At 37.7% G+C, this 24,209-nt stretch overlaps 1 protein-coding gene across 4 annotated transcripts in view; it reads left to right on the forward strand.

Annotated features, from left to right (window-relative positions):
* The window catches only part of SLC44A5 (solute carrier family 44 member 5), a 405,375-nt gene that overhangs the window by 187,139 nt on the left and 194,027 nt on the right, over positions 1-24,209 (forward strand). The gene's annotated exons all lie outside the window — the stretch shown is intronic.

The following is a 24,209-nucleotide window of genomic DNA, read 5'->3' on the forward strand; positions in this document are numbered from 1 at the left end:
GTCATTCATGAACAAATGAAAGTGAGCAGGCACTGGTTTCAAGAGTTGTTCTTCCTTGATGTCCTCTCATTCCTGAGATATATAAATAAGTAGTTTTCCCCTGTGACTTCCAACAGTACTTGGACCCCAAATCCTCAACTGAAAGGGTTATCACATATGCACTTTCCTATCTCTATTCTCAAAACCTCTTTATTGATGCTTGTTAGGTTTCTTGTACCTAGGTAGATATTCTAAGGTTTGCTCTTAGACAGATAATAGCATTTTATAGTCTTCAAAGTTCCTTCTCACAGATTTTATTTGATCACATATGATCCTGTAAGATGGAAAGGTAGGTTAAAAAAATAGTCATTTGTAGAAGCTGTTTTATAAATTTCCATTTGTGTTTTTCTAAACTTGGGGTGGAAAATGTACCCGCAAGTATTTTTTCTTTCCTATTTTGGAAAAAATAGAAGCCAAGGGTTTTGGGCTATCAGAAATCTGTGAGTGAGTTATTTTAACTCAAAATGTATCATGATTCAAAATGATGTTTTACTGCTCAATATGATCAGCTATATTTTCATTCATAAACCTTGTATTAATGAGGATATAGTAATTGGGACTATAATGAAATTGTCATCTTTTTGACAAAATTCTTGAGATAAATGGGCCAAAGAAGAATAAGCCTCCACTTCTGATATAATAGACCAAGGAGAGAAGGACCCCAGAGCACTGCTTCTGCTGGGATGAATAGGAGTTTTCAAAGAAAGGGAAAAACTCCTATGTAGAATATTGCCTTGAGAGCCTTTGCAATTTCCATCCTCCGAGAGAAGATATATCTGGGAGATTCACTGCTGAACCATGGGCCAGGAGGAACTGTTGGTTTTGCAAGCTCTGGAAGTGCAGCTGTATTAGAGGAAACACCTCCAGATCCTAACAGTGTTACACCCAGGAGTTGAGGGTGAATGGATGAATAGGCGTGACAGGTGAATTGGATGCCATTTTTGGTCTTTTCTCTTTGACCTGTTCACTCAACATTTACACTTCTTTTGAAGAGTCTTATGTTAAAGAAAGCTTAACTGTATTTAATAATGTAAGGGAGCATGGGAGAATTGGAATACTGTTGAGGTTAGCCCATAGGAAATATTCTTCAGCAGCCTCCTCTTCCAAAAAAGCTGGGAGCCAGAGAAGTTGGTGACTTTATACCAAGGGCTCCACCTGCTCTGATCTCACAAGGAAGAGGAACCCTTGTCCTCTTGAGGCTAGTAGCTCCTTGAGGACCTTTCTGTAAAATCGTCCCTTGTCCCTCTGCCACCATTCCCACCTACATACAAACATGCCTAATTCCAGCTCTCTGAAAAAAACTGGTGAGGCCTCCATTGACCCTCTTACCATCTTCCACCTACCATTCTATTTCTTTGCTTTTTCTCATAGAAACTCCTCATTAGAGGGGCACCTAGGTGGCTCAGTCGTTAAGTGTCTGCCTTCAGCTCAGGTCAGATCCTAGGATCCGGGGATTGAGCCCCACATCGGGCTCTCTGCTCAGTGGGAAGCCTGCTTCTCCCTTTCCCACTCCTCCTACTTGTGTTCCCTCTCTCACTGTCTCTCTCAATGTCAAATAAAAAATAAAATCTTTAAAGAAAGAAAGAGGAAATAAAGAAGGAAAGTTCCCATTAATGTTGTCTTGAGGGACTGACTCCTCCACTTTCTTCCCTCCTATCCTCTCATTACCCGACACCAACTGGAACCGTATCTGTGCTACTTCTGGGAGACGCCTTTTTATCCACATTTCTGAGAACATCTCTCTTGCTCCTCCAGTGGAGAATTATTCTTTCTCACCTTATTCTCCTTCAGCACATGTTGCCACTCTCTTTTTTGTAATATTTTCTTCTCCTTCCATGATGCCACACTCTTCTGGTTTCCCTCCTTTCTCTCTGATGTGTCCTCTTCCTTTGCCCAATCTCTAACATTTAGAGTTTGAATGTTGGAGAACACCAGGTACATTTTCTCTTTTTGTATTCTTCTGGGTGATTTCATCTTGTCCCATAGTTTAAAGACCATAAACAAACTGCTTACTTCTAAATTTATATGGCTGGCCTTGATTGCTCTATCTTGCTCCAGACTCATTAATTCAGCTTGACATCCCACCAAATCCGTCTGCCTATCTTCCATCCCTTGTTCTCTAGTCATACCATCTCCACTGTAAGACTTCATTCTAACAACCATGCTTTGCATTAGATACTTACAATAGCCTTCTCAATGGTTTTTATGCTTTAGTTATTGCCCTAAATACAGTTATGCTTTCTTTAACATAAATCCATTCTCCACAGAAGAATCTGTTTATATAATATATAATATATACTATATATTATACAATTTATAAATTTTATATATTGTATGTATTTGTTTATAATATATGAAATTACACTTTATTTAATGTACCAATTTAGTCAGTTTTAGAATTCTTAGTACATATATGGAGGAATCATTAGAGCAAATATATTAGCCCAGTGGACAGTGCACTATTTTGGATATTGGCTATTTGGCCTTGCCTTTTTGACCCCTGTAATTTGCTTCTGACATTTTGACCCAGTTTAAACCTGAGGATATTTTGGCGGTTTTCTGTACACCAACATTTAAATCCAATTTATACTAACATTAATGAATTTGAGTCAGTAAACTATTCTTTTATTTGATGGGGATAGTAAACTCTATTAGTTAACTTGATTCCTTAATTATTTTGTATAACAGTGTTAAACTATTTATGGCTTTATCCTTTTTTTATTCTACCAGGATTATTTTAATTAGACTACCATATTTTCTGTGTCAATTTTAAAATAAAGATTTGATTCATTGATTATGTTTTTATCCACATTAAGGTTCATCAACTTCATTAAATATTTTTGTGGTTCCATTTCAGTTTTTCCACATCAAATTTTTATAAGATGATATGATTCTTCTATTGATTTTTGATCAATAAAATTTTTACCTTATGTTTTACTTAGTTTATTTTTTGTTAATTACTACTCTAAAAATTAAATTACTTCTGAGGTCAATTTTTGCAGTTTTTATTGTTATTAATAATATGTGATTCTTCAAACTATTTTTTTAGAGGTTATTTATTTATTTGACAGAGAGAGAGATCAGAAGTAGGCAGAGAGGCAGAGCAGAGAGAGAGGGGAGGAAGCAGGCTCCCTGCTGAGCAGAGAGCCCAATGCGGGGCTTGATCCCAGGACCCTGAGATCATGACCTGAGCCGAAGGCAGAGGCTTAACCCACTGATCCACCCAGGTGCCCCCAAACTATTTTTTATTAAAAAAGAAAAATGCTTCACTATATATATTTTTAGCATTGATAGTTTTATTTTGTCATTATAATTTCTACTTAATCTAATTTTACTTGGGTCAGGTTGTATTTTGTGCTAACTGTCCTCAGGGTCAAAATGCCAGGGTTAAAATACCACCTATAATCTTAATTGCTCCTTATTTTTTCTTTTAGACTATCAGTGTTAGATAGAGCTGTAACAATTGAAAATTACTCTTAAAACAAGGTTGACTCCAAGTACAAATTCCAGAGAGCCTAGAGGGATCTTGAGGGGAACAAATGTAAACTTAAGAAAAAGGACACATTTCTTTTTTTAGGCAAAACATGTAAAGTTGACTTCTCATTCCCTGGGAAAGAGCTCTTTACTTACCTTGAAGCTTTTATTTCCCCCTGTTAATCCAAGTTGGCTTTCTCTCTCTGGATAGCGTTGACTGCCTCTTGGCATAAAATATCGCAATCAACTATTCTACATTTGTGTGAAAAAAAGCTCTTAGAAGAAGGAATTGATTAAAATATATGGTCTCCTTACATTGTTAAATAGGACACCCTTCATTTTAGTTTTAGATAGTTTGCTTTAAGTAGGTGCAATGTTTATATTTCTCATTAACAATTCTTGAAATGGTTTGGATTTTGCCTGCCTATTCTTCAAAATTATTAAAAATGGATAAAGTTGGGGTACAACATAGGGAGAGTTATGATGGCAGAGAAGTGGGGGACCCAGGGCTTTCCTCGTTCCTCAAACACAGATGTCACAACTATATTGTAGTCAGATCACTTGGAACACCCAGGAAATTGATATGAGTTTTGGAAGCAGGATCTCCATGATTTGAAGGGAGAGTGTGATGTATGTGAGTGCATGGAAGGGAGTTGGGGGAGAGAAAAACTCATTCTGCAGAAGGAAGGGAGCCCTTTCTGCAGGGAGAGAAAAGGGAGAGAAAGTGAAAGGGGTTGAGAGAGGACAGTGTTGGGTCTGCACAAGAAAATCTCCCCACACTGCAGACTGGTGAGTGAGGAGATCTGTGTATCACAGGTTTTCGAGGTGTGTGACTTTCAATGGAGCAGAGCTGTGGCTCATGCTCCTGGGGAGGAAGATGCCAGCCAGAGAATGCACAAAGTGACATAGAGGTCTTCTGGGTCACACTGGGAGAGAACATTACCTATAGCCTCTCCAAGGACAAAAAACCCTGCAGGCACTAGCAAACGGCCTTTCAGGGGCAGGGGACAGTGGTGCCTGCACAAGGTGAATAACTTGATTGATGCTTTTCCCGGTGTTGCAACATACATTCTGTGCACTGTGCAGGCATGGGACTGCTTTTTGGGACAAAGGGCACTAGGAACAGCATGGTGGGGAGCCTCTACTCCAGAAGAAGGAGTGGATCCATGTGGTGCCCAGTCCTTTAGGATTTGGAGTTTTGAAACCTAGCTGCATGCCAAAAATAAAATGCAAGAGAGCTGTGGTGCGATGAGTGCAGACAGCCCTTGCTTTTCTGTGAGGGCTTTCTGAACTGCAGGGGGTGTGAGATCTCCTGTCCAGGGATGAAGGTCAGATGGCTCCATTTTCCCTTCACCACCAACATGGTAGGACTTTAGAGAACTATAAACACAGTGGCCCCCAGTGGAGGTGGAAGCTGTTTACACCAAACCCTGTGGCTGGGAAGGGCATATTTACCAGGGCAGAACTGACTCTGAGCCAGCACAGAGGGCCTGTCCCCCTCAGAAGACCAGCACAGGTAGCATGCCGCATGCACCAAGTCTACTGAACACACAGTTCTTCAAAGGCTGACCTGTAGTTCTGGTAGAAATGGGACGAAGCTGTATTTTTCTTATCCTCCTCCTCCTCCTTCTTCTCCCTTCTTTTGGAATCAGGCTAATAGTTTTTTCTGTTTGTTAGCTATTTTTTCATTTCCTTTTCTCTTTTTTGGGTCAGTCTTCTTTTTTTTTTTCCTTTTATTTTCTTTGTTTCTTCTTTTTTTTCCCCTTTTTATTTGGAATCAGCTTACAGTTTTTTTTTTTTTTAATTGTAGCTTTGGGTTTTTAAAATTTTATTATTATTATTTTTTTATTTATTTCTTTTCAGTGTAACAGAATTCATTGTTTATGCACCACACCCAGTGCTCCATGCAATATGTGCCCTCCATAATACCCACCACCTGGCTCCCCGACCTCCCACCCCCCACCCCTTTAAAACCCTCAGATTGTTTTTCATAGTCCATAGTCTCTCATGGTTCATCTCCCCTTCCAATTTCCCTCAACTCCCTTCTCCTCTCCATCTCCCTATGTCCTCCATGTTATTTGTTATATTCCACAAATAAGTGAAACCATATGATAATTGACTCTCTCTGCTTGACTTATTTCACTCAGCATAATCTCTTCCAGTCCCATCCATGTTGCTACAAAAGTTGGGTATTCATCCTTTCTGATGGAGGCATAATACTCCATAGTGTATATGGACCACATCTTTCTTATCCATTCGTCTGTTGAAGGGCATCTTGGTTCTTTCCACAGTTTGGCAACCGTGGCCATTGCTGCTATAAACATTGGGGTACAGATGGCCCTTCTTTTCACTACATCTGTATCTTTGGGATAAATACCCAGTAGTGCAATTGCAGAGTCAAAGGGAAGCTCTATTTTTAATTTCTTGAGGAATCTCCACACTGTTTTCCAAAGTGGCTGCACCAACTTGCATTCCCACCAACAGTGTAAGAGGGTTCCCCTTTTTCCACATCCTCTCCAACACACATTGTTTTCTGTCTTGCTAATTTTGGTCATTTCTAACTGGTGTAGGGTGGTATCTCAATGTGGTTTTAATTTGAATTTCCCTGATGGCTAATGATGATGAACATTTTTTCATGTGTGTGATAGCCATTTGTATGTCTTCATTGGAGAGGTGTCTGTTCATTCTTCTACCCATTTTTTGACATGATTATCTGTTTTGTGTGTGTTGAGTTTGAAGAGTTCTTTATAGATCTTGGATATCAGCCCTTTGTCTGTAGTGTCATTTGCAAGTATCTGCTCCCATTGGGTGGGTTGCCTCTTTGTTTTGTTGACTATTTCCTTTGCTGTGCAGAAGCTTTTGATCTTGATGAAGTCCCAAAAGTTCATTTTCGCTTTTGTTTCTTTTGCCTTTGGAGACATATCTTGAAAGAAGTTGCTGTGGCTGATATTGAAGAGGTTACTGCCTATGTTCTCCTCTAGGATTCTGATGGATTCCTGTCTCACGTTGAGGTCTTTTATCCATTTTGAGTTTATCTTTGTGTACGGTGTAAGAGAATGGTCGAGTTTCATTCTTCTCCATATAGCTGTCCAATTTTCCCAGCACCATTTATTGAAGAGACTGTCTTTTTTCCATTGTATATTTTTTCCTGCTTTGTCGAAGATTATTTGACCATAGAGTTGAGGGTGCATATCTGGGCTCTCTATCCTGTTCCACTGGTCTATGTGTCTGTTTTTATGCCAGTACCATGCTGTCTTGGTGATCACAGCTTTGTAGTAAAGCTTGAAATCAGGTAACATGATGCCCCCAGTTTTGTTTTTGTTTTTCAACATTTCCTTAGCAATTTGGGGTCTCTTCTGATTCCATACAAATTTTAGGATTATTTGCTCCAGCTCTTTGAAAAATACCAGTGGAATTCTGGTCAGAATGGCATTAAAAGTATAGATTTCTCTAGGCAGTATAGACATTCTAACAATGTTTATTCTTCCGATCCAAGAGCATGGAATGGTCTTCCATCTTTTTGTGTCTTCTTCGATTTCTTTCATGAGTGTTCTATAGTTCCTCGAGTACAGATCCTTTACCTCTTTGGTTAGGTTTATTCCCAGGTATCTTATGGTTCTTGGTGCTATAGTAAATGGAATCAATTCTCTAATTTCCCTTTCTGTGTTTTCATTTTTAGTGTATAAGAAAGCTACTGATTTCTGTACATTGACTTTGTATCCTGCCTCATTACTGAATTGCTGTATGAGTTCTAGTAGTTTGGGGGTGGAGTCTTTGGGGTTTTCATTCCTTTCCCTTTTCTCTCTATCTCTCTATTTTGGATCAGCGTTTTCTTTTCTTTTCTCTCTGGCCTAATTTCAACAAATAAAGCTAAGCACACTAGTTAAAGGTCCAGACACTCCCCACTGCACAAAAGGAGGGAATCTGCAGAGGAGTGACCAGTGAGAAAAAGCAGCAAAAATACAACAGCAGAGTGCTCACAGCATACACCAGAGACAATTCCTGAAGTGCCAGGTCCTGACAGTGTATGACCACTTTTTAATATACCATTACTCTCAGGTGCAAGGAACATAACAAGTTTTCATAACATGCAAAAGATAAAAACTTAGCCAAAATGACAAGATGGAGGAACTCTCCCCAAAAGAACATTCAAGAAGAAATCACAGCCAGGGACTTGTTCAAAATAGATAAAAGCAATATATCTGAGTAAGAATTTAGAACAACAGTCATAAGACTACTAGCTGGGCTTGAAAGAAAGCATAGAAGTTGGGGTGCCTGGGTGGCTTAGTCACTTAAGCATCTGACTCTTGGTTTTGGCTCAGGTCATGATTCATGGGTTGTGGGGTCAGGCCTTGCATCAGTACATTGGGGAGTCTCTCTTCTCCTCTGCCCCTACTCCCTTTCTCTCTCTCTGTCTCTAAAATAAATAAATAGATCTTAAAAAAATAAAGAGAGAGAGAGACAGAAGCATAAGACACATCAGAGAAACACTTGTTGCCGAGATAAAGGACCTAAAAATTGTCAGGCTGAAATTAAAAAATGTATAACTGAGATGCAAACTGACTGGATATAATGACAATGAAGATTGAAGAAGCAGAGAAGATAGGTGATATAGAAGATAAAATTATAGAAAATAATGAAGCTGAAAAGAAGAGGGCAAGAAAATTATTAGATCATGAAGGTAGAGGTGGGGAACTCAGCAATTCCATAAAGCAATATCCATATCATAAGAGTCCCAGAAGAAGAAGAGCAGGAAAAAGGGACAGAAGGTTTATTTGAACAAATTATAGCTGAGATCTTCCCTAATCGGGGGAAGGAAACAGACATTCAAGTCCAAGGAGCACAGGGAACTCCTATCAAAATCAACTAAAACAGGCAACACCATGGCATATCATAGTGAAACTCACAAAATACAAAGATGAAGTGAGAATTCTGAAAACAGCTAGGGATGAAAGATACTTAACCTACAAGGGTAGACACATAAGGTTAGCAGCAATCCTGTCCTCAGAGACCTGGAAGGTCAGAAAGGAGTGGAAGGGAATTTTAACGTGATAATTGAGAAAATTGTGCAGCCAAGAATACTTTATCCAGCAAGGCTGTCATTCAGAATAGGAGGAGAGATACAGACTTTCCAAGATAAGCAAAAACTAAAGGAGTTTGTGAACACTAAATCAGCTTTGCAAGAAATATTAAAAGGAACTCTTTGAGTGGAAAGAGACCAAAAGCAACAAATATTAGAAAGGAACAGAGACAATCTACAGGAACAACAACTTTAAAGGTAATACAATGTCACTAAATTCATATCTTTCAGTAATTACTGTGAATGTAAATGGATTAAATGCTCCAATCAAAAGACATGTATCAGAATGGATGAAAACCCAAAACCCATCAATATGCTGCTTACACGAGCCTCAGTTTTGACCCAAAGATGCCTGTAGGTTGAAAGTGAGGAGGTGGAGAAAATTTATCATGATAATGGACATCAAAAAAAAGCTAGAGTAGACATACTTATATCAGATAAATTGGATTTTAAACCAAAGACTGTAATAAGAAATGAAGGAGGGCACTATATAATAATTAAAGGGTTTGTCCAACATGAAGATTTAACAACTATAAATATCTAGGCCCCTAACTTGGGAGCAGCTAAATATATAAATCAACTAATAACAAAATTAAGGATAATAATACAGTAATAGTAGGGGACTTTAACACCCTACTCACAGCAATGGACAGATCATCTATGTAGAAGATCAACAAGGAAACAAGGGCTTTGAAAGACACACTGAACCAGATGGACTTCACAGATATACTCAGAGAATTTCATCCTAAAGCAGCAGAAGAAAAACATTCTTTTCAAGTGTACATGGAACATTCTTCAGAATAGATCACATACTGGGTCATGAATTAGGCTTCCACAGATACAAAGACTGAGATCATGCCATGCATATTTTCAGACCACAGTGCTATGAAACTTGAAGTCAATCACAAGAAAAAATTTGGAAAGACCACAAATACATGGAGGTTAAAGAATATCCTACTAAAGAATGAATGGGTTAACCAGGAAATTAAAGAAGAAATAAAAAGATATACATGAAAGCAAGTGAAAATGAAAACACCACAGGTTTTGGACTGCATCAAATTTGAGATGCAGGAAAGGTGATCCTAAGAGGGAAGTGTATAGTAATACTGGCCTTTCTTAAGAAGTAAGAAAAACATCTTAAATATGCAACCAACTCATAAAGCCTAAATCTAGCAGGAGAAGGGAAATAATAAAGATTAGAGCAGAAATAAATGATATAGAAATAAAGAAACCACAGTAAATTGGATCAATGAAACTAAGAGTTGGTTCTTCAAAAGAATTAACAAAATTGACAATGCCCTAGCCAGATTTATCAAAAAGAAAACAGAAAAGACCCAAATAAAATCATTAATGACAGAGGAGTGATCACAACCAACACTGCAGAAACACAAACAATTATAAGAGAATGCTATGAGCAATTATGTGCCAACAAATTAGGCAATCTGGAAGAAATAGATAAATTCCTAGAAACATATAAACTATCAAAACTGAAACAGGAAGAAATAGAAAATCTGAACAGACCCATAACCAGCAAAGAAACTGAATCAGTAATCAAAAATCTTCCAACAAATAAGAGCCCAGGGCCAGATGGCTTCCCAGGGGAATTCTACCAGACATTTAAAGAAGAGCTAATATCTATTCTTCTCAAACTGTTCTAAAAAATAGACATGGAAGGAAATCTTCCAAACTCATTCTATGAGGCCAGCATTACCCTGATTCCAAAATCAGACAAAGACCCCACTATAAAGGAAAATTATAGACCAATATCCCTAATGAACATGGATGCCAAAGTTCTCAACAAGATACCAGGAAATTGAATCCAACAGTACATTAAAAGAATTATTCACCACAACCATGTGGGATTTATTCTTGGGGCACAGGGGTAGTTTGATATACCCAAATTGATCATGGTGATACACCACATTAATAAAATAAAGGATAAGAACCATATGATCTTCTCAATAGATGCAGAAAAAGCACTTGGCAAAATACAGCATCGTTTCTTGAAAAAAACCCTCAAGGGAATAGGGATATGAAGGACATACCTCAACATCATAAAGGCCATATACAAAAGACCCACAGCTAATATCATCCTTAATGGGGAAAAATTGAGAACATTTCTCCTAAGGTCAGGAACAAGGCAGGGATGTCCACTCTTACCACTGTTGTTCAACGTAGTACTGGAAGTCCTAGACTCAGCAATCAGACAACAAAAAGAAATAGATGGCATCCAAATTGACAAGGAGGAAGTCAAACTTTCACTCTTTGCAAATGACATGATAATCTATATAGAAAACCCAAAAGACTCCACTAAAAAGTTGCTAGAACTGATACGGAATTCAGCAAAGTTGCAAGATGTAAAATCAATGTACAGAAGTCTGTTGCATTTCTATACACCAATAATGAAGCAGCAAAAATAGAAACCAAGGAATCAATCCCATTTACAATTGCACCAAAACCAAAATATTCCAGGGAATAAACCCAACCAAAGAGGCAAAAGACATATATTCTGAAAACTATAGAACTCTCTTGAAAGAAATTGAGGAAGGCACAAAGAAATGGAAAAACATTCCATGCTATGGATTAGAAGAACAAATATTGCTAAAATATCTATACTACCCAGAGAAATCTACCCCTTTAGTGTAATACCACCAGGATTTTTCACAGAACTAGAACAAGCAATTCTAAAATTTGTATGAAACCAGAGAAGACACCAAATAGGCAAAGCAATCTTAAAAAAAGGAAAGCAAACGTGGAAGCATCACAATTCTGGACTTCAAGCTGTATTATGAAGCTGTAATCATCAGGACAGTATGGTACAGGCACAAAAACAGACACATAGATCCATAGAACAGAATGGAGAAACCAGAAATGGAACCACTACTATATAGTCAACTAATCTTCCACAAAGAAAGAAAGAATATCCAATGGAAAAAAGACCATCTCTTCAACAAATGGTGTTGGGGAAACTTGGCCAGCAATATGCAGATGAATGAAAGTGGACTACTTTTTTATGGCATATACAAAAACAAAATCAAAATGGATGAAAGACCTACATGTGAGACAGGAATCTATCTAAATCCTGGAGAAGAGCACAGGCAGCAACCTCTTTGAACTTGGCTGCAGCAACGTCTTACTCGTCAAGTCTCCATAGGCGCTAAGCAAAACAAAAGCAAAATGAACTCCTGGGACTTCATCAAGATAAAAAGCTTCTGCACAGTGAAGGAAATAATCAACAAAAGTAAAAGGCAACCTGGAATGGGAGAAGATATTTCCAAATGATGTATCAGATAAAAGGCTGATATCCAAAATTTATAAAGAACTTATCAGACTCAACACCCCCAAAATAAAAAATACACTTAGGAAATGGGCAGAGGACATGAACAGACAATTTCTCTGATGAAGACATACAGATGACTGACAGACATATGAAAAAATGCTTAGCATCACTCATCATCAGGAAAATATAAATCAAAACCACAATGAGATACCACTTCACACCTGTCAGAATAGCTAAAATTAACAACTCAGGAAACAGACGCAGAGGAAGGGGAACCCTCTTACACTCTTGTTGGGAATGCAAATTAGTACAGCCACTCTAGAGAACAGTATGGAGGTTCCTCAAAACATGAAAAATAGAACTACCCTAAGGCCCAGTAATTGTACTGCTAGGTATTTTTCCAAATGATACAAAAATAGTGATTTAAAAGGGCACCTGCACCCCAATGTTTATACCAGCACTGTCCACAATAGCCAAAAAATGAAGAGAACCCAAAGTCCATTGACAGATGAATGGATAAAGAAGAGGTGATATATATATGGTGGTATATATATGTGTGTGTATATACACACACACACATATATACATACAGTGCAATATTACTCAGCCACCGAAATGAGTGAAATCTTGCCATTTGCAACCATGTGGATGGAACTAGAGGGTATTGTGTTAAGTGAAATAAGTCAGTCAGAGAAAGACAAGTACTGTATAATTTCACTCATATGTGGAATTTAAGAAGCAAAATAAATGAACACAAGGGAAGGGAAGGAAAAGAAAATAAGATAAAGACAGCGAGGGGGGCAAACCATAAGAGACTCTAAAATATAGGGGAAAATACTGGGTGTTGGTGGGGGGATGGGTTAATTGGGTGATGGGCATTAAGGAGAGCACTTGATAAAATGAGCGCTGGGTGTTATATTAAATTGATGAATCATTGAATTCTACCCCTGAAACTACTACTATATTATATGTGAACTAATTTGAATTTAAATAAAATCTTGAAAGAAAATAAACCAGATAAAGTTGGTTATTCTGGAATGGAATTCATTTTATTTCCCAAATGTTTCTTATTTTGGATTTTCTTGAAAATAAAGAAGACTAATTGTTATGCACTGTAAAAAGCTATCTGGTCGTTGAGTGTGATGATGTGACAGCAGCAATAACAAATATTTGTGTATATGGCACTTACTATTTGTTGGATACTATTCTTAATTGTTTTACTTACGCTAATTTACTCAATCTACTGAAGAACTCTTTGAAGTTGGTTCTATGTTTCTGTTTTATAGATGAGGAAACAGGCATAGAAAGGTTAAGTAAGTTGTGCAAACAAGTGCAATAAAGATCTGACAAACTGCATAAAGTTTTCTACTTTTCAAAAGACTTTTTCTTGATTAAAAGAAATTCAATTCCCTGCCTTAGGAAATGGGGTGAGCCTGTGATTTCCCATTTACATATCCTTGCTGCCCCCAGATAGAGCATGAAGTTTAAAGTATTTGGTAAAACAACTCCACTTGCTGGGTGGTAACTACATGCAACAGGGAAACTGAAGTGATTTCTCCGTCTCAGATTGAGACCACAGCCCCAATCCGCCTACTCACTCCTCTTTCCTAACAGGCTTCTTAGTTTAATTCTTCCCTCTAGCACATGTGTGGTCTTTCATATAACCAACAAAAATGGTCCTATCGATAGACATATTACCAATGTCCCCAAGTGGAGACAAACCACATTCAGATGAGATTTATTAAATTCTCAGTTTCCTGTTACTTAAACAGGGAAGTTACATTTTCCCTCCCATTCCTGCTTTTCTGTCTCTGGAAGCACTGATCCCTGTCACTAGCCTACCTCATTCCCACTCTGATCCTGTATCAGAGATTTGGAGTACTATTCAACTTTCTGTTTGATCTCTGCAGGAAACCAAGATACATCTCTGAATTTCCCTTAAATATTTATTTTTTTTCTGTAAATTTATTTATTTGAGAGAGAGAGAGGAAGAGTGTATGCCTGAGTTGGGGGGGCAGACTCCCCACTGAGCACAGAGGAGCCAAGGTGGGGCTCAATCCAGGGACCCATCAGATCACAACCTGAGTGAAACCGAGAGTCTGCGGCCCGATGGACTGGAGCACCCAGGCGCCCCTCCCTTGAATGTTCTGAATACAACCTGCATATGATCTCTACTAAAGTTGCTCGGGTATCTGCTCCAGGAATTTTATTGCTTCTGTGCCCTCTCCACAGACCTACTCTGAAGTGTCCAGTTCTCTACTTAACACAACTTTGGAACAGAGCAGTCTGGGTAGGCTCTATCCTGAATTCTCTATCTCTTGATCTTTGGCAATTATAGGTAATTTATTCACCGACCAAAGGAATTTGGGGATTGGCTCGAGCCCTTTGTTTCAAGGTTAGGAGGCTGAGCCTCAGAAAACTTAAAAAACTTGCCCCATGTCACTAAGATTGTTGGCGCTGGGCCAGGATTAGGCTTGGGTCTTAGAACCTGGGCTTTTTTGTGTTTATACTTTAAATATATGGTTTTGGGTTGTACCTAGACTTGTAGAATATCCTTAAATTTCCCCTAAAAACTTAAAAGTGTTAATAAATATCCTCTTGCTTTTGTAACCAGATAACAAGTATGCCTTATTATACGAAATGATTCTTACGTTTCCAATCAGAGATTCATGATATGTGTTTGCATATTAACAAGAGTCCCCATTCATTTATTTCTGTCTACTTCTATAGCTACATATTTATCATATTTTGGTGTGCTTTTATAAGCTAGGTTGGGAACAGAACACTTTAGCACAGGGCAAGAGGTCAGGAATACTATTCCACATAGATTATGTGGAAGATGCCACCTTTAGGCATCTGTAGACACAAACCCTTGGCCATCTTTGCAATAGGAAACAATGCTTGGGAACATTCTGAATACAAAGAGCCCAGGAATACTTTCTTTCCTCCTAGATCCAAAGGAAAGCCTATAACGTGAATTTTAGGAACTTGACATTCTTCGCCAGGTTACCAGGTCTGGCTTGTAAAGCCAGAGAGTGAAACATTGACAAATATAATTTTTCTATTCATTGAAGAAAGCGTTTCATCTGGTCAGGACCACCCTTAGTGGAAAATAGTTAACCTACTCAATTTCACTTTGAAACATAGACGGTTTCTTAGCAGCTCAGAGCTTGCTGAGAAAACTGAATTGTTTATGTGGGGAAGTACAATTGGGGCTTGGGACTATGAGCTGAAAGCAGTAACATGGTCAAGCAAAAGGAAAAGCTTAGCCAGAAACCTGTTTTTTTTTTTTTTTTTTTAAGATTTTATTTATTTGACAGACCGAGATCACAAGTAGGCAGAGAGGCAGGCAGAGAGAGAGGAGGAAGCAGACTCCCTGTTGAGCAGAGAGCCCAATGCAGGTCTCCATCCCAGGACCTTGAGATCATGACCTGAGCCAAAAGCAGAGGCTTTAACCCACTGAGCCACCCAGGTGCCTCAGAAACCTGGTGTTTGATTAACCTGGTTCACTTTTATTTTCTACTCTTCTAGTGAAGTTTTATTTTTTCCTTTCTTTATAAACTTATCTAACTTCTTCAGTTATTCAAAAAGAAAGCTATTTATTTTTTGTAGTGATGAAACTACAGAATGGCATTTAATTAGAAATGTGAAAAAAGAATGAGTAAATTTTGATGTGGATTTTTAAAAAAAGATTTTATTTATTTATTTAACAGAGAGAGAGAGGTCACAAGTAGGCAGAGAGGCTGGCAGAGAGAGAGGGGGGAAGCAGGCTCCCCGCTGAGCAGAGAGCCCAATGTGGGGCTCCATGCCAGGACCCTGAGATCATGACCTGAGCCGAAGGCAGAGGCTTAGCCCACTGAGCCACCCAGGTGCCCCTTGATGCCCCTTGATGTTGATTTTAAGTAGTAATTTGTGTGCTGAAATTATTATTACAAAATTAATTAAAAATCAACCTCTGTTTGGAGACTGATTTGAATTGTCTTAAAAAATAAATTAATAATATATCCTCAAAATAGAAAGTTGTACCATGGCAGATTTCTATGAATCACTGTTATCATCTCAATTTTAATCATTGCATTGAAAAGAACAATTATCTTCTCCTTACCACAGGAATTCTAAAAGTTCTAATCATCCTTAAAACCAAAAATACAAAAAGTAACATTATTTAAAAGTATTTCTGTGATGATACTTAACAGATTACTTCTTTTATGCCAAACTATGTAAGAAGGGATGGAATTGATTACATTTGTTTTCTTTGGATGTCTTCCATAAAACCATAAGAATAAGAAAGATGTATGCCTGCAGAGAAAATTTCTGTTGTACCATAGTTTAGTATTGTTGACAAATCTTAATGTTCATTTCACTGGTTAGTACATTTAATGTTCCATACAGAAACTTCCATGTCCTGTAATAGATTGTGGCAGAGTGTGGAAACAGTAAACATACAGAACATTCTCATAGTTGCATATGCCTCAGGGAGCAGAATTCCTTTTGACAATATAATAGACATTCTTTGGAACACATTTTCAGGACACCAATGCTTGATTTTGAGCATTTGTTCTGAACTTGTGAATGTATTATGTGTGTGTACAGTGTGAAAGAGAGAGGAAGAGCCAAAATTGATTTTATTGTCATATCAAGGTACCCACTTAGAGCAGATTTTACAAATGAATCTTTCAAAAAACACTGAGTTTATGCCACCTATGTCAGAACCCATTAGGATCTACAGAACAAAACTCAAGTCAGTGATTGTGGCAAGGACCTTGTCCTGATTGGTCAGATGATCTTGTTAAATGTGATATTTAGCAGGAGACTCTTTGTTTTTCTTGATTGGTTGCTCTGTCAAATAATTCTGGTAAAGTAAAATTTCTTGATGATACTGATATTTTTTTCTAATACTTGGCTTAGTGATGTGATACCAGCCTGAATAAATATTGACAAAAGATTGTTAGTTATTTGTTAAACTTTTATAAGCATAGCTAAATGTTCTTTTGCAAAAACACAAACTAATATATTCCTTAAGCATAGGGAACATGATGTAAAAATGCAATACAAAAGTTGGCTTTTCGTATAATGAACATATTATACTTTTCATATAATGAACATATTATACTGAGTCTAAAAAACATAAAAGGTATGGCATTAGCACATTGCTAACAATGATTTAAATACACCAAACACGGCACACATGCTAATCAAGCTTCTGCAATTCGTAACATTGCCCCTGTGCCTCACATATTCACTGCATCTTGATTTACATTGTTTCAGCATTTTTTTCTAAAGCACATTTTTTTTTTTTTAAAGAAAGAACAGGCAGGGGGCAGAGAGAAAGGGAGAGAGAATCTTTTTTTTTTTTTTTTAAATTTGATAGACAGAGATCACAAGTAGTCAGAGAGGCAGGCAGGAGGGAGAGGAGGAAGCAGGCTCCCTGCTAAGCAGAGAGCCCGATGTGGGGCTCGATCCCAGGACCCTGGGACCATGACCCGAGCCGAAGGCAGAGGCTCCAACCCACTGAGCCACTCAGGCGCCCCTCTAAAGCACATTTTGAAGAAACTTGACTGCTCAAACATATCTGTTTTCTATTCTTTATATGTTTACAAAGTACTTAAACTACAAATCAGGTACAGTTTCTATTATGAAATAAAGTAACTTATAGAGTAAAAAGCTTTCCTAAGGAAAAGTGTAGAATTTTTTTTTTTTTTTTTTTTTAAGTGACATCAAAGAAATGGAGGGCTGGAAACAGACTGGTGCAAAAGCCATGTTAAATTTTATTTTATTTTATTTTTTTAGCCTCTTAATTTTATTTTATTTTATTCAGTGTTCCAAGATTCATTGTTTATGCACCACACCCAGCGCTCCATGCAATATGTGCCCTCCTTAATACTCATCACCAGGGCCACCCATCCCTCCACATCCCTCCCCTCCAAAACCCTCAGTTTGTTTCTCAGAGTCCATAGTCACTCATGCTTCATCTCCTCCTCCGATTTTCCCCAATTCACTTTTCCTTTCCTTCTCCTAATGTCCTCCATGTTATTCCTTATGCTCCACAAGTAAGTGAAACCATATGATAATTTAATTTCTCTGCTTGACTTATTTCTTTTCTTTTTTTTAAAGATTTTATTTATTTATTTGACAGACAGAGATCACAAGTAGACAGAGAGGCAGGCAGAGAGAGAAAGAAGGAAGCAGGCTCCCCACTGAGCAGAGAGCCCAATGTGGGGCTCGATCCCAGGACCCTGAGATCATGACCTGAGCCGAAGGCAGAGGCTTAACCCACTGAGCCACCCAGGCACCTCTGCTTGACTTATTTCACTCAGCATAATCTTCTCCAGTCCCATCCATGTTGATAAAAAAGTTGGGTATTCATGCTTTCTGATGGAGGCATAATATTCCATTGTATATATGGACCATATCTTCTTTATCCTTTCATCCGTTGAAGGACATCTTGGTTCTTTCCACAGTTTGGTGACTGTGGCCATTGCTGCTATTAAACATTGGGGTACAGATGGCCCTTCTTCTCATTACATCTGAATCTTTGGGGTAAATACCCAGTAGTGCAATTGCAGGGTCACAGGGTAGCTCTGCTTTTAATTTTTGAGGAATCTCCACACTGTTTTCCAAAGTAAGCCATGTTAAATTTTAAAGACAAGTTATCATCCAAAATTTCTGAAGTTCAGAATAGGTTTTCTGGAAGCAGTATGTGACATATTACTTAATGAATCTTACTCATTGGTTTTTCTAATGAGGTATGAGAACAAGGTTAAATTCAAATTATTAAGAAAGGTAAAACTAGCTGATCTGAACACATCTTTAAGTTAAGCTAGCCATGACCATATTTACTCATTTTCTTCTTGTATGATTTACTATTTCCTGACACTGAATTCCCCCATCCCACCTTTTCCTTTCTTCACCCACTGGACCCAGTCTCTCTCTCATCTTTCCAAGTCCTGATCAAATGGCACCTCCTCAATTTAAAGGCCTTCCTGGTTTCCTCAGCTAAATCCCTCCCATTTCCAGAGGCATTTGTTACACTCCCAGGCTCTCAGTTCTTCCTGTGTTGGTGTCGTGTGCATGCGCATTCCCACTTTTATTCTGCAACGCTCCATCAGAGGGCTTGTTTCGGACTCATCTTTGTGTCTGGTCGTGCTTCACAGTGTAAGTGCTCAGTGAAATAAAATCAATCCTGTTCGATACTCAGAGAAAACTGTTCAGAGGTTGAAATCACCTGAAAGGGGAGTTTTCAGTCAGGACATGTTTGTATTTTAAGATCTTTCAGTCCATAAATAGTATCATAGGTTGCTTGAGCCTCTAAGTTTAAGAGCTCTTGGAGGTGGGGCATGTGAGAGCACTTTTAACCCTGGTGGATCCTGGAAAACAGAAGCTAAAGCCAAGAAAGGAAGATGTAAAGATGATCCTTTCCTCTAATTCTCACTAATAAGATAAAAGAAGACAGAGTGGCATGGGTGTGGGGGGTAAAACTGAGCTGGCTTCTTAGGAAAATAGGGAGGAGAAGGGAAAATTTTTATTGAGAAACTATGATGTGTCAGACATTTTACATATGTTATCTACTGTAAAATAGTAATAATGATCATAAGTATACTTTCTCACATTCATGGAAATGTCCTTTTGATAAATGATTTCACATTGTGATTTCACTTGATTTTCCCATCTGTGACGTAAGTAGTGTATGGGTTATATCCTCCTTTTAACAGAAACTAAAAAATCAAAAGGCAAAATGATTTGTTGAATGTTACAGATTGAACCAAAGACATAAGGACTCAAATATAAACTGTTATCTGTTTCACTCTCTTTCTACTACATCTTTATGTGTTATAAACCCAACAATGTAGTTTTGTAATTATTTTATATAGTTATCTTTTTAATCTGTTAAGAGATTTTTATTTCTTCATGTGTTCATCAACATTGGTTATATTTTGTTGTAAAACTTTCATGAATTAGAATGTGCATGGGAAATTTTTGTGTATTAAACAGAGAATACCATAATTTAAAAGTTTTGACTGTATATTACTAAATGAATAAGCACATCTAACTAAGATTGGGGGAAAAGTGAACATTAAGAAATAGACATAAATTTCAGAAGTAATGGAGAAATGTTTCTCAGTCTTCTGATTCTAATCTTGGCCTAAGTGGAAAACAGTTGTGAAGTCCCTTGGATTGGTATGATCTTGGCATAGAAAAGATGGCCAGAGCTGCTCTTTACTTGAGGGCTACCTAATAGACCTGAGTAAAAAACAAGTGTCTCAGAAGTTCTGGGGATTCCTGCAAGAATGAGAAGACCCAGGAGGTTTTAGTTAAGAGCTCAAGTGTTGGTTGGACTGCTTGATTGGTTGGTTGCCTTGGTTGGATTGTCTGATTTTGTAAACTAATCTAGCTACCTTAATTCAGGTATCCTACTGGTTAGAAAGCTGTGAGAATGATTGGGTTTGGGCTGTAACCTCAGTTATCTTCAGCCTAAAATACCTACTTGTACACAGCTGTATGGACCTTTCTTTTAATTTATTTTTTCTTAGATTTTATTTATTTACTTATTTGGCAGAGGGGGTGGGGTGGGAGAGTACAAGCAGGGAGAACAGCAGGAGGAGAAGGAAAGGGAGAAGCAGACTCTCTACTGAGCACAGAGCCCAATACGAGGCTCAATCCCAAGCCCCAGGGATCATGACCTGAGCTGAAGGCAGATGCTTAACTGACTCAACCACCCAGGTGCCCCTGTGGACCTTTCTGTAAAGCTCCTCTAAAGGATGCCACCTCTGAGAACTTTTTCCTAGGGCACTGAAATCAACAGGGAAATCTATGGCTAAAGAAACAGATAACTACAGTGATTCTACAGATAGAATCAGTGTTTTTTGAGAGGTAGAGACCGCTCTAAAATATTTTACTCATTTAAAAAAATAGTAGTGAGAGGGAAGGTAATGTTAATTTGCAGGCCTTTGGGGTCAATAAAATGTGAAAGAAGAATCACCCTTCGAAAGTGCTGAGAATCTTATCCCAAGTTATTTCTTCTTTGTGAGCCTGAGGCCCAAATGCCACCCATCCTTGGCTGCCTCAGCAGTAGGGAACGTCTATTGGCAGAAACGTCACTGAAATAACCCAAGTGACTAAAATGTGCTTGAGAAGTACTCCCACCTTGCAAGCTCGTCTTCATTATCTCTCTTCAGAAAGCAAGTTGGAAATCTGGAGGGCTGTCAGGCTTTTAAAATGCAAAGCCTCCACATTTCTTAAGTCAATATTATGACACATTCTGGCCAACACTTGCATGCACAACATTATGAAAAGTCTAACTGGCATCTGCCTATGTTGGAGAGTAAGTATAAAGTAGTAGCACAAATAACTTTAAAAGGACAGCTCTAAGAGATACTCCATTATATGTTCATAACTAATATTGAATCAGCAGCTATTCTGGACCAGAACTGCTGTTCCAGGTGGTGGAACATACAGTAGTAAACAAAAGAAAGCCCCTGTCCTCTTAGAACTTATGTTCTAGTGGAGAAAACAGAAGATTAAATAAATAACTGTATTGATGACTAATATATAGTCAAAATATTATGTACTTTGAGTCAGAGAAGTGACTTGCTAAAGTGAGACAGGCTTTGCAGCTATAATCAAGATGCTAGATAGCTGGTCTCTCACTTGGTTCACTAGAGGGACTCTTTGAATCTGAACTTGGATGACCTGCATCTCTGAAGTAATATGAATATCCTTTGTGGGACTTTTTGTTTGGAAAAAGTAGAATTTTACTTTCTTCCGTGTTCATGGGTATGTGTGTGTTTCTGTGCGTGATGGACAAAGAGAGAGAAAACCCACATACAGGCACAGGAATCTCACAAACCATGATAAGGAAGAAAGACCAAGAAACCCCACAAAACTCCCAAACCAGCCCACATTCCATTTGTGTACAACTAAAAATAACCAAAGCTAAGTTATATGATTTAGGAATACATAAGAGATGATAGACGACAATAAAAATGGGAAAACAATGGTCACAAAACTCAGGACGCTTGTTACCTCGAGCAAGGAGGTGACTGCTTAGTATTCCATTGTGACTATACTGTAATTTATCTTCTCTACTTTCAATGGCCATTGAGTTGTTTTGAATTTTTGGCTATTACAAAAAATGCTGCCATGAACATTATTGTCTCCGTATCTTTATACACACACGCAGTAGTTTGGGATAAAATATAGGACTGAAATCGCTCTGTTGTAGGGTGAGATCAGGCCAAACTTCCAAAGCAGTATTTTCCGTACCAATTTTATTTTTGCGGGCAGTGTACAAGTTCTCACTATTCCATGTCTTTGTCAATACATCCTATTATCAAACTTTTCCCTTTTTTGCAAGTGTTTGCAGGGCCTATAGTTACTTCTTTTTGTGGTTTTCATTTATATCTGCCTAATTATTAATGAGATTGAATGCTACTTTATTATTTATTTGCCATTTGGATTTCTTCCTCTGAAGTTCCTGCCTAAGTCTTTTGCTCCTTTTTTTTTATTGCCACCAGCCTTTTTCTCTTTGATCCATAGTTCTTTATATATCCTCGGTATTAATAATTAAATGTTATCCTGTCACTACTACCCTCTATGGATGTCATGTCCCTCTCTTTATTGCGTTTTTTGATGAACAGAATTTCTTATTCTCGTTGTAGTTAAATTTATCACTTATTTCCTTTATGACTAGTACTTTTTGTACTATTGCTTAATAAATCCTCTCTCTGAGGTCATAAAGTCTTTAAATTTTATCCTTCACTTTAGGTCTTTCTGTCTAGAATTGATGTTTGTGTCTGATGTGAGTAGGGTTCGAAGTTTATTATTTTTTTCTTTATGGATATCCATTGTCCTTTCCCCATTTATTGAGGAGAATGTACATTTACTGATTTTTTTAAATGTTTTATAATAGTGAGAAATACTGAGAAAGTATGTTAATATTTCCTACTATGGTTGTGGATTTGTCTACTTCTCCATGTAGTTCTAAACATTTACATTTTAAATTTTGTTAAGTGCATGTATTTAAAATTATTGTCTCTTCTTTGTTAATGGGACTTTATCATTAGAAGTGATCCTCTTTATTGCTACTAATGCTTTTTACCTTAATTTCTGTTTCAGACATTACCTATAATTCCTTTCTTTTTGTTAAAATTTACATACTATTTACTTTTTCATCCATTTGCTTTAACCTTTATTGGGGGATATACATACAGCATATTGTTCAATTATTTTTCCAGTATGACAATTTTTATCTTTCACAAGCACATTTAGTCCTTTATAGTTAATGTAGTATCAATATATCTGAGTTTATGTATGTCTTAGTTTGCTATAACAAAATGTCATAGACTGGGTGGCTTGAACAACAGAGATTTATTTCTTGCAATTCTGGAGACTAGGAAGTCCAAGATCAAGGTACCAGTTAATTTGGCTCTCACTAGGTCCTCACATGGCAGAGAGAGTTAGTTCTGATCTCTCTTCCTCTTCTTATAAGGACACTAATCCCACCCTTAGGATTCTCATCTAAATCAATTACTGCTCAAAGACACTATCTCCAAATACCATTATATTGGGGATTAGGACTTTCAACATATGAATTTTGGGAAGACACAAACATTTGCTCCATAACAATATACATCATATTACACTGTGCTTTCTCATTCCTCTGACTGTTCTGTGTTTATTTTTCTTCCCTTTCTTCTTTGATTTTGGATTGGCTAATTTTTCTTATTCTATTTTCCTTCCTCCACTGTTTTCAAAGTAATATATGGTGGTTCTACTCTTTTAAAAACTGCAGCATGCATACTGTTGCATGCACAATTTTGAGGTTAAAATTTATTAATATTTTACCCTTATCTTTGGATTACATTCTCTTATTGAAATAATTTTCTCTCATTTTATTTAACCCCACAAGACTTTATTATTATTGTTTTTTTTAATATTTTATTTATTTATTTGACAGAGAGAGATCACAAGTAGATGGAGAGGCAGGCAGAGAGAGAGAGAGAGGGAAGCAGGATCTCTGCCGAGCAGAGAACCCGATGCGGGACTCGATCCCAGGACCCTGAGATCATGACCCGAGCCAAAGGCAGCGGCTTAACCCACTGAGCCACCCAGGCATCCCTATTATTATTGTTTTATATAGCCAGTGATCATGCCTTTTTCCCCCTGGAGTTCTTCATTTCTTCTTTCATCAAAGACCTTCCATCTGGGTCACTTTTTCTTCTCTCAGAAATAACTACTTAAGGGGCACCTGAGTGGCTCAGTTGGTTGAACATCTGACTCTTGGTTTCAGCTTAGGTCATGATCTCACCGGTCATGGGATTGAGCCCCAAGTCAGGA

The sequence above is a fragment of the Lutra lutra genome, chromosome 4 (genome assembly GCF_902655055.1).
Source record: "Lutra lutra chromosome 4, mLutLut1.2, whole genome shotgun sequence".
Taxonomy (NCBI): domain Eukaryota; kingdom Metazoa; phylum Chordata; class Mammalia; order Carnivora; family Mustelidae; genus Lutra; species Lutra lutra.